At 42.7% G+C, this 13405-nt stretch overlaps 1 non-coding gene and 1 pseudogene across 1 annotated transcript; both read right to left on the bottom strand.

Annotated features, from left to right (window-relative positions):
- Nucleotides 1–237: 237 nt before the first annotated feature.
- Nucleotides 238–360, bottom strand: LOC114689425. The gene has a single exon (XR_003733907.1). It is a non-coding gene; the product is annotated as a small nucleolar RNA SNORA28 (small nucleolar RNA).
- A 9212-nt stretch (nucleotides 361–9572) lies between these two features.
- On the bottom strand, nucleotides 9573–13133 carry LOC114689424 (annotated as a pseudogene).
- Nucleotides 13134–13405: the final 272 nt, after the last annotated feature.

The raw sequence follows: 13405 nt of genomic DNA, 5'->3' as shown, positions 1-13405 counted from the left end.
TCCTCAACTGGACTATTGGACTTGTCCTCAGATCAAATACAGGTAAGTCCAGAATGGGAGCTGGAAACCTGCCATCATGGCCAAAGCACAGCAAAGTTCCAGAGAAAACCTTCACATGAAACATGACCATTATACAACTAACTCCATTCATGACTTGCTTAAAATATGGTTTCTTCTCCACACACCACCATTGGCTGTTGCCACCATTACATAATTATAATTCTTTGTTTCTTAAATATTATTTGAGCCTATATAACAACTTGTCTCATGAGGAAGAGAAGACCAAAATAGGTTAGACTTTCTCGCTATAGCAAGCTCAAGTTGTATCAGATAGTTTGTTCATCTGCCAGAGTGTTGCTTGCCATCAAGTAAAGATTATATTCACAATGTACTTAATTCCAATTCTTTTGTTTCTGGTAAATTTAAATAAAATACTCCTTAGTCTATCCTACCTTAGTACATCCAAAATTTTATACCTAATTTACTTTCTATCATATCTAAGTAAAACTGCAACTATAACTATATAACTTCAACTCCATCAAAGGCCCCAAAGGATATAATATTATTTAAGTAAACAAAAAGTGCATTGCAAACAACTTCCAAAAACTCTAGAAATGAGAGACACATCTGATTGCCTGGACAGTCACTCAAAGTTCCTCTGCAATGTAAGGGCATCCATCTTCAGCCTACAGGACCATAGTGTCTGGCAGACATTTCAATGAAGCAGGAAATTTGAAAGACTCTGCCTATATTGGCAAAGTTTGTTAGCCATTTTCCTCTGTCTCCTGGTGAATGTCTGGCAGTTTTTTTCCATGAAGCAAGAACCCTGAAGGACCATCCCACCTTGTTTTAGCAAAGTTTAGCAGTCACTTTCCTGTGGGTTCTGCATGTCCAGTTTATACAACATACTGTCAAGCAGTCCAGGCAAGAGCAGCTTCTTGCCCAAATGGCTAGTCTTGCCATATTGGAAGCAAACTCCATAAGGAGTTTCTTCAATGCTCATCATCTCTGAATTAAATTGGTGATACCAGAAGCAGATGTGTCTCATTATCATGAAAAGTACTACAATAACAAAACATTTTAAATTCTGTATTCTGTGAGTCTTTGAAAGGTTTGAAGACTATCTGTCTAACTGACATATATCTCTATATGATCTGAAAGTATACCTAACATAACTACAATTTTGATTGTTATAAATGACCAAACACTAACCTATGTTTCCTGATTTTCCTATATAGTTTATAATAATAGCTTTCAAAAGCTAGAACTTCACCTTACATTTTCAAATAAACATCAGAGGCACACTACCTCAAACAAAAAAAGAAACATACATACAATATGTTCTATCAAAAATAACCTTAAATTTTTATCAATGTACAAAAATCCCTCAAATAAGAACAGAAATATACAAACAGTGTATTGCAACAAAAATTACCTTAAATTTGTGTCAATATACATTTTTTTTTTTTGGTTTTTCAAGACAGGGTTTCTCCATGTAATTTTGGTGCCTGTCCTGGATCTTTCTCTCTAGACCAGCCTGGCCTCAAACTCACAGAGATCTGCCTGGCTCTGTCTCCCAAGTGCTGAGATTAAAGGTGTGCACCACCACCGTCTGGCTTGTGTCAATATACAAAAGTTCTTGCAAACAGAAAATATTTGAGATCAATAGTTGTCCCTTAGTTTATAGCAGATTCAATAATCTATCCTATTATTTAAAGTAGATTCAATCATGTACCCTTCTATCTTATCATTCTTATATCCCCCTCTCTTTCTTCTTCTTTTTTCAAAGAGATCCCTAAATGTAATATCATTTGTATAATATCCTCCCTTTCCAATACTAGGAATAATTAATAAACAACCCCCATAAATAATGACAATCATCCATAACCCACCAAATGACCAAATACCATTCTCCCCACCTCTTAGGAATATGGGCATTGTGTTCCAAAAATACTTCCTGTTGTCTGGGGGTGATAATACTCTGAAAAACTGAAATATTGGCCATGTCCTAAGCATACCAGCTGCAACATTCTTTGTCCAGTCTCCGTGTAATGGGAAAGTGCAGAGCTTATCTAAAATCCTAGCTAAAGTATCCTATGAGGCTGGACCCTCTCAACAAGCAACTTCAGAGTTGTTCTGAGCAGTTTGTAGTCTGATACTGATCTTTGAGTGGGTACCTGTCCCCTTAATGGCATTACTACAGTCCCTATGCAAGCATTGTTGTGGGGCCCTACCTTCTATTAGAGATGTTAAAGATCACTATTGTGACTGGTTAAGGTTCACTGCTGAAAACTTAAACGTTTAAAATGTCATATACAGCTGGGCGGTGGTGGCGCACGCCTTTAATCCCAGCACTTGGGAGGCAGAGCCAGGCGGATCTCTGTGAGTTCGAGGCCAGCCTGAGCTACCGAGTGAGTTCCAGGAAAGGCGCAAAGCTACACAGAGAAACCTTGTCTCAAAAAACCAAAAAAAAAAAAAAAAAAAAGATTCATATACATAATAGTCTTATGAACTTAGAGCTAATATTTATGTGTATGTAAAGTTTTAAATAATTAAAATAAAACCAAAGGATTATGAGGTTATTGGCAATAGAATAGTCCCTACATTTTGGTTTTCTTCTGTCCCACACCAGGTGGCTCTTCTGACATGAGACAGAGATTTTGGATTTTACTTTAACAAATATGCTTGGGTTTGAGGGGAGAGGCATGCTTCTACCCTAAAGTCAGCTTTAAATTTTAATTAAATTGAGATGACAAAAAGACCATTTGCCTTTTATAGTTGTAAAGAACAACAAAAACAAACATTTAGGAAGACTTATGAAATTTTATCCTGTTGGAATTATACTATACCATTCAGCCAATTTAACTCTCAGCTATCTCCTCTCCTCATCAGGAAGGCTCTCCTGTTCAAATCTATTCTTTACCAATCTTGATGGTATTCATAGTTTTTCTTCTCCTGTGGAAACAAAAGCAAAACCTCTCCTCCTACAACATAACACATAGCCTAGTTTCCATTCTGAGTTCAATACATTTTAAAAATATAGCTGGGCAGTGGTGGTGCATTCCTTTAATCCCAGCACTTGGGAGGCAGAGGCAGGCGGATCTTTGTGAGTTCGAGGCCAGCCTGGTCTACAGAACGATATCCAGGAAAGGCACAAAGCTACACAGAGAAACCCTGTCTCAAAAAAAAAAAAAAAAAAAAAAACCAAGGAAAAAAAACATATATATAGGTTGATTTAACTCATCAGTATTTTTTATTATCTATGTCTCTCTGAAGCTGTTGTGCCTTTTTCATTAGCACTTAAGAAATTTAAAGTTAATAAACATTGTACTCTATCTCAGGGTTTTTTGTTACTCTCTTCTGTTCATTAATCATTTCTTTTAAAGTTCAATTAGACCTTTCTATAACTGCTTGTCCTGTGGGGTTGTGAGGTATAACTGTAATATGCTTTGTGTTATAATATTCAAAAATGGTTTCATTTCACTAGACACATATGCTGGAGTATTATCGGTCCTAATTTGTACAGGTACACCCATAATGGCCATTACTTCTAACAGATATGTAATCATAGAATCAGCTTTCTCAGAACTCAAAGCAGTTGCCCATTGAAATCTTGAATATATATCTATGGTATGGTATACATATTTTAATTTTCCAAATTCTGCAAAATGAAACACATCCATTTGCCAAATTTCATTTCATTGAGTGCCCTTTGGGTTACTTCCTGCAGGTAGTAGAGTTTGGTTATACAAGGAACAAGTAGGACATTTTCTTATAATTTCCTTGGCTTGTTGCCAAGTGAAGGAATATTCCTTTTTAAGCCCTTGCTGTTAACATGACTTTTTTATGAAACTCTGAGACCTCCAGCACAATTCATATGAATAATTGATCAGTTTCATCATTACCTTGTGCTAAAGGACCTGGCAGACCCATATGGGATCTGATATGTTTTATATATATGGGATGATTCCTATTCCTGACTCTTTCCTGTAATTATATAAGGCTAATTCAGACATATGAGGAATAAGTTTAGTGGTTTCAATATGTAAGACAACTCTTTCTGTATATTGAGAGCCAGTAATTATATTAAGATTTTCTGAAAAAATCAAAGAATAACATATAATTCTGATTTCTGAACTGAATCATAAGGGCTTTGAATCTGACTTAGAACCTGCCTTTCCTGATTTACTTGCATAAGTATAAGATGTAGGGGCTCCAGAAATTGGGGTATCTTTTACTATATGCGGTAAAATCCAATTAGTTGTTTTTTAATAAACTGAAATCTCTTACTTTTTGGATAATTGTTACTTATCTCTCCCAAAAAAATTACTGCAAACTCTTTGTCAGTTTTAATTTTCTGCCCATAATGAAGCAACTTCAGCATTAGTAAAAGGTACTATCATTTCTGCTGGGTTCATTCTTGTCAATTGTTGAAGTCTTAATTTTCCTTTTAGAATTAACTCAGAATCCTTTTCCACATGTCTTTAAATTTTTGCTCTGTTTGTGTGGTAAAAATGTCCACTCTAAGTTAGTATTTTCCCTCTCCTTTAAAATTCCTGTCGGGGAATGTATAGAGGGTAAAATAACCAGAATGCACTCAAACTCTGGATCCAAATGATGCACATGAGCATCCTGTCATTTCTTTCCCACCCAAGCCAATTCTCTCTCAGCTTCAGCTGATAATTCTCTTAGACCATTTAAGTCCTTGTCACATTTTAAAGTTTGAAACACATTACTCAGTTCCTGATTTGTTACTCCAATAGTGGGCCATAGATAGACAATGTCTCTCAACAATTTTTGAAAGTCATTAGGAGTCTGCAATTGATCTTTCCAGATTTGTCCCCTTTGGGGTTGAATTTTTTGTAAACCTGTTTTATATCCTAAGTAATTAATAGAATCTCCTCTTTGTATTTTTTCAGAAGCAATTTGTAACCCCAAGCAAGGCAAAATTTTCTTTACTTCTTCAAACATGTTCTCTAAAATTGAAGTGACTAGCAAAATATTGTCTACATAATGGGAAATTATAGATTGGGGAAATTATATATGAATTATTTTCATTGGCTGTCTAACAAAATATGGGCACAAGGTGGGACTGTTTAACATCCCTTGTGAGAGAATCTTCCATTGATAGCTCTTAACAGACTGAGAATTATTGTAAGTAGGCACCATGAAGGCAATTTTTTCTTTATCCTTTTCTTGTAAAGGTATAGTGAAAAAACAGTCTTTTAAATCAATAACTATAATAGGCCATACTTTTGGTAATAGAGAAGTAAGGGGAATTCCAGAGCATAAAGAGACCATTGGCTGAATCGCCTTATTAATAGCTCTTAGGTCTGTTACCATTCTCCATTTTCCAGATTTCTTTTTAATAACAAATATAGGATAATTCTAAGGACTGGTTGATTCTTCAATATGTTGAGCATTTAACTGCTCCTGTACCAGCTATTCTAAGGCCTGTAATTTTTCTGTTGTCAAAGGCCATTGTACCACACAAACAGGCTTGTCTCTCAGCCATTTTAAAGGCAGAGTTGTTGGTACCTTTACCAACAGCTGTGGCGCCCTGCTGATGTACAGCTTGAATGGTCTGTGACTGTCCTTGATAGTATCTTTTGACATTTCTCTCAGAAGCACTCCTTATTTTATAGTTTGTTTCTGAGATTGGATGATGTTAATCTGAGTATTCCAATGCTGTCGTAAATCATATTCCCATAAATTTATTGTTATATTAGCCACATATGGCTTTATTTTTCCTCTATGTCCTTCTAGTCCTATACATATTGCACTTTGTTTTCCTTGTGACAAACTGTCAGTTCCTAAAAGCTGAACATTTATTCTTGAAGAGGCCAACCTGGATACCATGATTTTGGTGCAATTATGGTTACATCTGCACCTATGTCTACCAAACCCTCAATTTAAATGCCATTTATTCATATTTTTAATTTTGGTCTTTGACCATTTATAGAAGTTTGCCAGAATATTTGCTATATGGTTTCTCCTGAAAATTCTGTTTTATCTTCTAAAGCTGTTCTGGCATCCAGATCAGTAAGGTTTTTAACAACAAGCATTAAATCATTTAATCATTTTCTGGACAATTATCCCCAATGCTGGCAAGAAATGATTAAACTACATTTGATATTGTGACTATGAAAGGCCCCACAGAGTGTTTCCCAATGGCAAAGGGTTACACTGACTGTCCATTATTGATCTACATTCATTAGTCTGATGCCAGCCTTTGCCACACTTTCTGCATACTCCAGAAGGCTGGAAACTTCTGTTTGAATTATTTCCAGAATAAACATTTTTCTAGGAGCACCTTGTCTATACTCCCTTTTCAGTTGACCTTGTCTACCACGATTAAAATACTTAACATTTTGATTTTTCTTCATCTTTTTAAAAAGCAGTACTCCTATCCAAGTGTCATTAGAGGTATAGGAGACAATATCAACTGTATTTCTGATTCATTCTTCTGAGGGTGCTGATCTTGCCCTTAATGACCTAGTCACACTTTTACATTCTGCATTAGCATCTTCAAAAGCCAAAGTTTCAATTAATATTTAGCATCTGGAGCACATATCATACTATTTACAGCTGATGTTAATCTGTGTAAAAAAAATCAGTGAAAGCTTCTTTCAGGTCTATATAATTTTAATTATATATAATTTTAATAAATGATTCGGTCCTCCTGTCTGATTCTTTAACACGATCCCAAGCACTGAAAGCAGCTATATGACATAAAATCAGGTTGTTATCATCGAACATACACTGTCTTTGCAAATCAACATACTGACCTTACAAGAATTTGGTTTTGGGAAATCTCATGATCTCTATCCCTGTCTCATTGTGCCAGGACCCTGCTTCTCTCTTTACTGAGTTCCCCATTGTAATTGAGGACCAGCTTCTAATACTGCTGAAGCTAAATCCTTTCAGTCTTGTGGAATAATTTTATTCCTAGTTGTCCCTCCAGAGTTGTAACACTCATTACACTTGCTCTCTTTATTTGGGAGCTGGTTGGAAATCAAAGAAAATTCCAATTTAATGGAATCCAATGTGGTGCCCTAATTTTGCCACAGGCCTGAGAAAGCTGAAAAGAAAAGAAAAAACTGGAATTGTCACTGGGCTAATTAGCATCCTACCATGGACAAATGAAGTCAGGTTCCTTGAGATAGGCAGTGAGGTCAAGACCACACAGCACCTCTCTCCACTTGCTTTCTTGACTAAAATGCTCCATTAGACCCTGATCCCTCTTCCACACCCTCACGACCTCATCCATTAGTGGGATCAGAGGAGACCTGAGTCTCTATAACTCTGCCCTGTGCTACCAGATGCCAAATCAGCTGCCATGTCCTGCCCCACTTCCTGATCTTTCCATCACACCTTGTACTAAGATGTCCAAAGTATCCTCAGAACCCACACATCCTATCACCAGGAAGCAGCTAAGTCTCCTACTTATAAGCTCAGCTCCCTGTCCATCCTGTGGCTTCAGCACCATTGTGTGCTGCTAGAGGTGCTGTGATCTCTGTTCCCCTTAATTACCACCTCTGTGTGTGTGTGTGTGTGTGTGTGTGTGTGTGTGTGTGTGTGTGAACAGGCTATACCACATGTTCTGCAAGTTCATGCCCAGTAGAGGCACAGGGCCTGGTGGGTAGCTGAAAGTCCAGAACTTGCAGCAATCCATCAGCTCCACCAGTAAAGGAAGATGGCCATGGATATGACCAGAGGCCACCACAGTTCATCTCCAGTAGCTACCTCATGTGTACATCACTGCTACTAGGTCTTTCTGGTCACATCTTACATCAACCACAGCAGCCACCTGGAAGAAGACCTCTTACTGCAACCTGGCATCTGGTCCCCAATAAAGGAAGAAGACTGTCTTATGTCTTGAGTTGACCTCCTGTATTTTCTCTGGGTCTGCATGTCAGGAGGGGCTGGAGCAGTCTAGGGAGGTTTGCCTCAGTTTCCCACCTCTTCTTCCCTCCCCTGGTGCTTACTCACTGTAGGGCATCTGGATTTGGGAGCTGACTCCACAGGAGCTGTGCATACTGGTTATGTTAAGCTAAGGACTGTGAATATGGGGCACCAATGCCAATGAACCCTTGTTCCAGGGACATAGGAAAGTCACTCATCTGACATGCCACACACGCAGAACATAGGGCCTGTAGAACATTGCCTCAGGCTAGAGTAAGACCTTCCTACACCATCAAACAGGGGTAAGAGAGGGCTGCAGAGATGGTTCTACAGTGAAAAGCACTGGCTTCTCTTCCTGAGGATCCAGGCTTCATTCCTAGAAACCACAGGATGTGTAGAACTAACTGCAACCAAGGTCCCTGGAGATCCCAAGCACATTTCTGTCCTCTTGGGGAACTGCACCCATGCAGGCAAATACCCATGCATATACAATAAAAATAAGGAGGGGTAGAGAGGAAGAAGAGGAGATGCTGGGAAAACAATGTGCCTATTCCTATAGCCAGCAACGAGGTAGGACTGTGAAGTAAAGTTACCCAGGGTTGGTGAATGCTTGGTCCTGTACATTCCAAAAGCCAGTGTCTGCCTACTGAAGGGGTTTTTGGGGCTTCCCTGACATTCCTAGAAAGAGAGTCAATGGGAGGACATTTTCTTTTTCCCAAAAGCAAAACCAAAAACAGAGTGCCCACACAGCTATGTCTCAAGGCATGCCACAGAGCTCAGGGTCTTGGGATGCTACAGTCTGGCCTCAGATTATATGAAAACTAAGATGAGCCTCAAGGGATACTCCATGACTCCATGTTCTACCTGGCCTCACCAAGCCCCCAAATATTCAAGCCCCAAGATTCTTTAACTTTTTTAGTGAGTAACATCCATTATATCTGTCCCACGTGCTTGCCAGGAGCACTCTCCTCAGTCTGGAGAGACAGCACCAGACAGAACAGCTGGGTCCTGCCCATCCTCCAGGATTCTGACCAGTCACCTTTTGCTACCCCATATTTTCTCCTGCATCCTTTCCCTGCAGCAAGCCTGAGCTGTGAGGACAGCAGCTTGTCTAGCTTGAGAGACCTCTTAACCATTTGTGGCACTTAAGGGTCTTGGGGTCCTTTACCAACATCTGTCACCAAAATAAGAATCGTGCTGATTTCCATCACAAGCCATTCACATTTCCTCTAAGAACCATTAAGTCTTGATGTCTGTCTGTGGTTGGTCACCCACCCAGTGGCCTTTGATGAGTCTTTCTGTGTGATCTAGGGTCAATCACTGACCACCAGGACAATGACCTCTCTTCCTATAGTGTGTACAATTTCCTTACCTCCCTCCTTTCATTCCCTCCTCCTTCCTGAATAACAGTCTTGAGACTACACACCCCTTTTTGATAAGAGGTCTCATTAAGAGGTCCAGGCCATATAGGCCAGTCTAAGCTTGAACTTGCAGTCATCTTGTCTTGGCCTCCTTCAAGATATTCTGCAGGCCTGTGCCCTGCTCTTGGCTCAGTAAACTCTTTACTCACAACATTAAAGTTGACCATAGGGGAGGTCTGAGGCAGAGGGGGAAGACTGACTGTAGACTGTTGTCTTGGGACACAGTTGAGACAAGGATGGGGTTGGACTTGGAAAGAGTGGCAGCCACAGAACAGGTTTATTAGACATCAATTAGCACAAGCTTGAAAGAAGGTTGGAGCTGCTGTTCTTGCTAGCGCACGACTGCACAGAGCTCATAGGGGACTGTGGTAACTGGCAATGCGTAGATGCCATGGTCACTGGGCCGGGGCTGTCCGTCAGGCACCGAGAAGCTAAAGCGCTGCAGGAGGCAGGTGAAGAAGAGGAAGAGCTCCATGCGGGCCAGAGGCTCCCCCAGGCATGCTCTGCGGCCTGTGGGTGGGAGAGGGGCTCAGTCAGTCTGGGGCCTGATGGATGCTCCACCCTCCAAGGCCCCTGGGAAGAGACAGGGAGCCAGGCACCCCCCAGGACCTGCTGAGAATGGCATGAAGGCCTCATGCTTCACAAAGCGGCCCTGGGCATCCAGGAAGTGTTCAGGATGGAACTGGAGGGGCTTCTCCCAGACAGTCTCATCCTTCAGCACGGAGGACAGGTTGGGGATGAGGGTCGTTCCCTGTCAGGAGGCACATAGTTTGAACATGGACTGGGACATGGCTAACATGACCCTGGTCATCAAGTTCACATGCACAACCTCTTCGTGCACACACTGGATTCTTTCATTCATCCCAACCTCAAAGCCTCTTAGTACCTTTTCTGGTACCAGTCAAGGCCCTGTGACAAAGCTCCCATGGGTACCCAAATCAAACCTGCCTCTGTGTGTAGTGTTCCCTCAAAACCCTGTGGCTTATTTTCTTGGACATCCCTCTTCCCTGGGGATCCTGGACAATGGCTGCAGTATACTCACAAACAGGTTGGTGCCAAAACCATATGCAAATTCTGGATGTGGTGGTCTTGGTCTTTATAGCCTTTGTTAGCCTAGTGGTGATCCTGGGACAAGCAACCCCATTCATACCTTGGGGATGAGGAAGCCCTGTACTTCAATGTCACGGGATGTCATGTGTGGTATATTCACTGGAACAATGTCTGCAAATCGCTGGACCTCATGAATGACAGCATTGGTGTAGGGCATGCGGACCTGGTCTGCCATCTCTGGACACCGTGCCTGCCCTATGACTTCATCAATCTCCTGGTGGACGCGGCCTGGAGGGACAGCATCCCCTCAGTGAAGCAGTCCCTTGATGGCTCTTCCCTGACCTTCTCCCACTGGATGAATAAGTGAATTAAGACTCCCATCAGACTTATGGGAGTCTGGGGCAAGCTGATGCTGGAGCACCCAGCTTCTCCAGTACTTCTACCTTTCTTCCCTCACCTTCCCTCCCAGTCCCAGCCAGGCTCACTCTGCACATCCGGGTGCAGGATCATGAGCAGCAGGGCCCAGGATAGTGTGGTAGAGGTGGTAACTGTCCCTGCCATGAACATGTCAGCCACCACCACACGCAGGTTCCCATCATTGAAGCTGCTCTCGGGATTCCACTTGGCCTAGGACAGATAGAGAAGGTAGGCTCAGGGACACAGGCAGTAATCTCCAAACCATCTACCATTGTGTTCATGCACCACAGATGTGTGGTCCATGGGTGACATATAAACCCCACCCACCTGGTATCACAAGTCACAGAACACTTCTGCCCAAAGGCACTGGCTCCATGTTCCTGGCTGTCCTCACCTTCTCTATCTCAGCCAGGAAGGCATCTGTCAGGTCTCGGGGAGGCTGGGCGGGGTCCCAGGATGTCTTGTGCTCAATCAACATCTTATCCAGTGAGTCTATGAACTCGGTCAGCTTGGGGAGGGCTTTGCCAGGCAGCCCAGGATGCGAAGAAGCACTGGGACAGCATTCAGTACCTGGGAAAGAAACACAATAGTCTAGTTGCTTTTACAGCTAATGAAGAATCGTGTGTGTGTGTGTGTGTGTGTGTGTGTGTGTGTGTGTGTGTGTGTGTGTACGCACAGACATGTGCAAAATAGCTCTTGTTTGGTAGTCAGAAAACAACTTGTAGAATAAGATCCATCTCTCACATGGGTCCCAAGGATCCAGCTCAGATCTCCAGGCTTACTTGTATGTTCCTTTACCCATTGACCATCTATCTCCTGCCCCTGGATGCTGTTTCTGCTCACTGTTCACCTGGACCAGTCTCAGGTTCTGGCCTCTTCTACAAAGGACTCAGGGTCTGTTTGTTCCCACCCATAATATGCTTCTTCCTCTGTTCCAGCCTCTAGGCTGTCTTGTACTCCAGGTGAACCAGATGACTACTCTACCCTGCAAATCTAACAGGATGTGCAGGTTCCATGTACACACCATGCAGAGGTCACTTCCTCCCTAGAGCCCCTGGCCTTTGTCCACTCCTCCCCTCCTGTTATCTGAGGTTTGACAACCTGCAGACCTTTCCTCCTGCATTTGACTCTCACACTGGACCCTCACCCCATTCACCTGAATGCATAATTATTCTGATAGGATTTGCAGCATAGAAGTAGCCATGCACATTACCCTGAGACGCAAACCTCAGCAATGAAGCCAGAGTCCTCTCCCAAACTTTCCTGTAATATTTTGAGCAGTTGGTTTAAAAAAGGATCTTCATACTCGAAGCGATGGGCATACATGAGGGATGAAATCACATTGCACACACCCTTTTTCAGGAGATTGATGGGATTAAAGGGATGTCCTGGAAGCAGAGATGCAAGGAAGTCATGGTATTGCTCATAAGTGCCTGCCCACATCTCTACATCTCACTCATCACCCACCAGCTTCCTTGGCCAAGGCTTCACAGAGGTGGCCAGCCTCCTCCGTCACCCACTGTTCCAGGGATTTCTTGCCCAGGCCGAAGTCTCGCATGGTGGTCAGAGAGAATCGACGCTGCTCTCGCCACTCGGGTCCATAAGGTGCTAAGACAACACCTGCAGAGAGATCCGTGTGTTACTAAGGATACATGTGTCTGTGCCGTCTCCTCTGCTCCCAACATTTCCCTGTGGTCAGTCTCAGCCACCAGTGCCCCAGCACTTTGCTGTCACATAGCAGCACATGCCACTTTAGTGTCTCCACCCTCCATTCCAGTGACTTCCCCTTGCATTGCCTCAACACATTCCCTTCATTTGGTCCTGTCCATCTTCTGTCCATGGCTCCTCAAGCCCTTTTCTCTGTGCCTTGTCCCCAGGATAGCTCTTTGCCTTTAGATTTGTGCCCAAAGCCCATGTGATCATAGATGGGCATTGGAGGGCGGTCAGAGGTGTCCTCTCCACAGTTCACCAGTACTTCCCGAACCGCCTTCAGTCCATTGATCACAACCACGGGCTTCCAGGCCATCTGCAGGCTGAACACGTCACCATAGCGTTGTCGAAGCTGGAGGAGAGGGACAGAGCACTTAGGAAGTGAGGTGCCCAACAGACTAGAAGATCAAAGTTCAACACACAGCTCTCTCTCTCTCTCTCTCTCTCTCTCTCTCTCTCTCTCTCTCTCTCTCCCCCCCCCCCTCTCTGTGTGTGTGTGTGTGTGTAGGAGCACAGGCACAGAATCATGAGCACATTTGTATGGTAAAAATTATTGAACCTTGGTCCTGCCCTGTGCTGGGCAAACGCTCTGTCACTGACTCTATCTCTAGCCTGAGGTATCCCATCTTGTGAATGGAGTATCAGTCTTCTAAATCCAGCAAAGTTCTCATAGTAGATATAGTCATTCAGAGGTGACCCTGCCAGATCAGGGTTCTTTCCCCCTTCATACCCCTACATATGAGAGAAATTCAGGTTCCTGAATCCACACAGCAGCAAGAGATTATAGCATAAACAGTCCCTCTCCCCCACTTCTCTTTCCTGACTGACAGGCTACACTGGAACCTGACTCCTCCCCTCTGTCCCTGAGACCTCATCCAGTGAGGAGATCACAAGGGACCTGG

This window comes from Peromyscus leucopus, chromosome 20 (assembly GCF_004664715.2).
Source record: "Peromyscus leucopus breed LL Stock chromosome 20, UCI_PerLeu_2.1, whole genome shotgun sequence".
Classification (NCBI taxonomy): Eukaryota; Metazoa; Chordata; class Mammalia; order Rodentia; family Cricetidae; genus Peromyscus; species Peromyscus leucopus.
The sequence above is the reverse complement of the archived record's forward strand: the minus strand, read 5'-3'. Positions and strand labels throughout refer to the sequence as shown.